The sequence below is a fragment of the Microcebus murinus genome, chromosome 3, assembly GCF_040939455.1.
Source record: "Microcebus murinus isolate Inina chromosome 3, M.murinus_Inina_mat1.0, whole genome shotgun sequence".
NCBI classification, from domain to species: Eukaryota; Metazoa; Chordata; class Mammalia; order Primates; family Cheirogaleidae; genus Microcebus; species Microcebus murinus.
In genome coordinates, this window is record NC_134106.1 from 104188961 (window position 1) to 104192423 (window position 3463).

The 3463-nt window shown below is 31.3% G+C and overlaps 1 non-coding gene across 1 annotated transcript; it reads left to right on the forward strand.

Moving 5' to 3' along the window:
* The first annotated feature begins 292 nt into the window (after positions 1 to 292).
* Positions 293 to 396, forward strand: LOC142870332 (U6 spliceosomal RNA). The gene has a single exon (XR_012918746.1). It is a non-coding gene; the product is annotated as a U6 spliceosomal RNA (small nuclear RNA).
* The last annotated feature ends 3067 nt before the right edge of the window (positions 397 to 3463 follow it).

The following is a 3463-nucleotide window of genomic DNA, read 5'->3' on the forward strand; positions in this document are numbered from 1 at the left end:
TGTTGATATGACTTTTTACAATCACAACATGATTTGTGGTGGTAGAATTTGACCAATTCTTTAAAATAAAATGTTTCTTGGACACTGGGTGGACAAACTGGTACACACACCTGTAATGGAATACTGCTCAGCACCAAAGGGGACCGAACTATTAATGGATGCAACAACATGGATGTAATCTCAAATGTCTCCTGCAAATTGAAGGACGGCAACCATGAAAGGCTACATATTTTCTAACTCCACTTACATGACATTTTGGAAAAGGAAAAAATACAGATACAAAAAAAGATCAGTGCTCACCTTGACAGGACATGCACTGAATTTGGAATGACACAGAGATTAGCATGCCCACTGCTTAAAGTTAGTATGACAATTTATGAAGTGTTTCATAATTTAAACAAAACAAAACAAAAACAAGCAGATCTGTGATTTCCAGTGGTTGGTGTGAGTGAGGTGTTGACTACAAAGGAACATCACTAGAGAATTTGGGGATTGATGGAACTGTTCTTTATACTGACTTTGATGGTGTTTACATCATTATATTGAAGAGTCTAAACTCATGAGACTCTTCATCAAAGAGAATAAGATTTATTACATATAAATTTTTAAAAAGTAAATTAAGATATAGTGTGGTTTCTAGAAATAAATTATTTAAGTTACTTTCCTCTAAATTGATGCTAATTATATACTTATTTAAATTTTCTTTATGCTACAATTTCTATATCAATTTTATAGGCCCTTTTCCATCTATACGTATTCCCTGTTGCATAAGCTAAAAATTTTAATACATAATCCCAATGATATACTCATATGTTCATTGTACCCAAAGTACTTTCATAGAATTTGAAGGTAATAATTTTGCATTCAGATGAAGAGTTTAACATTTGCTACTTTAAATATCTAGTCACATAAAAGTTTCACATGGTTTAAAGGTAGATTTATTTCAATGATGAATATAGTGATATTTCTCATACTTTAAACTCCTCTTAATTATTCCATATCTTTCCATCTTGAGTAAATCTACTAGAGTCTCTTACTTAAGAAGAATACTTGCATATTTTTTGTTTACACATCCAAAACTTCTATTACATATGTACTCTATCTGTCTTGCTGCTTTTTTAATTTTAATCTTCATTAAACAATCTGCCTCCAATTCTATCAGTGTTTTGCTGCAAAAGGGGTGTCTATATTATGGGATATTCAAAAATTGAAAAATTAAAGATAGTTATTTTAGTTTACTTGTTCCTTCTAGGGAAGTTGTTAGTTGTTCTGAAACCCTAAGGTTATTCCACTTATTATTCATTATTTTCAACATAACATTTTTAAGAGCCTACTTTATCCCAGGCACAGTTCCACATCATGGGGATACGTGATTAATACAACTTAAGCGCTGTTCTCAAGGACCTAGAAAGAGGTACATAAAGGAGCAATTATTTCATAGAAATGACTACAAATATTATGTGAGAGCACATAGAAGGGAAAGATGATCTTGGCTTCAGGATTTAAGAAGGATTTTAGAGTTGTGGCAATTACTTTGGGTCTTGCAGAATAGGTATGTGTTTGCTGTGATGATACAGCATGGCAAAGGCCACGACAATTGAGCAAAGAACATGTTCAAAGATGAGCAGAGGCAGAAAGTTAAGCCACCACCAGCTATGGAACAGTATGAAAGGTAACCAGTTTGTAGCACTTTACAAGTCCTAAACTAGAAGAAAACATGGCAAATGCTATATGAATGTTAGTTCATTGTTTTCTTTTTATCATATTGGTATTATTATTTTAATGGATATATATTTTTCAGATGTGTATGTGAATTTATTTGAGAGATGCACTGCTGAAATTATATTGATATGACACTTTAATAGAACAATTTTCAGTAGCTCCAGATTTTTTGTCCAACATGTTACTATTTATTTAAGGACCTGAATCTTTTCTTCTCTTTCTTCTCCTGTTCTTTAATTTCTCCTCTTAGACTTTATTCTCTTTCTTTTTTCTCCTCTTCTTCTAGAACTTTAGTTTCTTACAGTAATTGATAACTTGATCAGTAAAGATTTGAAATCTGGCACCTACATTTGTCCAGCAACATTGTCCAAAATAATTTATCTCTAATAGATAGTGGTTCATGTTTTCATCTTCTGTTGCCAAGTCTTCCTCGTACAATAGATTTTCTGAATCTCAGTAGACCATTACACTTGCACCATCTACTAGAAATATACAAGAAGTTAAAGAATGCATTAAGTTCTTCTCGAATTGCATGTGATTCAATATATATTTCATAATAATGTTTTACACGAAGCCAAAGGTTTTTACAATATCTCTATTTCTAAAAACATGAACATTTGGCTTGGAACTGAAAAGTCTGTTAATTAATTTTGAATTATTCCATCTACTTCTCTTAGTATAACTGAGAAGAAAGTGGAAAGCACATTAGCTACCAATAATCACAAAAACATTAATAGTCCTTTCTAAACCCCATCCCAGTGATGCCTCTCATTTTAATTTACAAATGACTTCTCTACATTTATTTAAATCCTTTTACAAGATTGTTCTTTTAGAATGTACAATATTTTCTAAAGATTATTTATTTTCTATTTTTAAAAATGATATTTGTCTTCCTACTCTTTAAATGAATAGGTAAATTTCCTCTAATATCTGAGTAAAAAAATCAGTCTGTTTATCCTTCTTGCCCTTTTCCTCTTCCTTTTCCAATTTCTTCTTCCATTACCATCACTTTGCTCCCTGTGCAGTTATAAATCTTAGCCTAGAAAACATCTTTTATTTCTCTGTTTTTTTTCTCTTCTGCTCCATGCTAATATATTTAAACATGTTACATCTATATTCATAACTTTTTACTTACATTTCTGGAAAAAACACCCTAATTGATCTGTTGGCTCTCCCTGTTATCATTATCCTGCCAAACTTTCATTTCTAATCCAGCACAGAGCCACTAAAATACAAACTTGTGTCTGTCACACCCTACCACATTTCCACTCCCTTGTGTTACTATCCCTTAACAATCTTCACCTCATTGAGGGTAACACAAATCTACAGAATGTTATGGGTAGTTTCCAAAATGACAGTGCTTACAGTAAAGATGAGGTATAAAAGAAAAAAGAAAAAAAGTTATAGTACTACTTTCAAAAGCTGCTTTATGGTGTTTTGTTTGTTTGTTTGTTTTTATTTTTACAATTGGGGTATTCTAGTGCCCTCTGTAGGTGTGACCAAGGCTGTAAGAATACCACAAAGTAAAAATTGGCCTGTATCTCATAAGTTTTGAATTTCCATTCATATAATCAAGTAAGTAAAATAACATAAGACAAATAAAAACAAACAAAAATCTGAATCATTTATAATTAATTAAGCCTAGATCTAAATGTTTTTAACATATAATGACCAGGTATTTTAAATTTTTTATATACTCTTAATTTTCCTATGACCACATAATTTAATCAAAAGAGGCTGG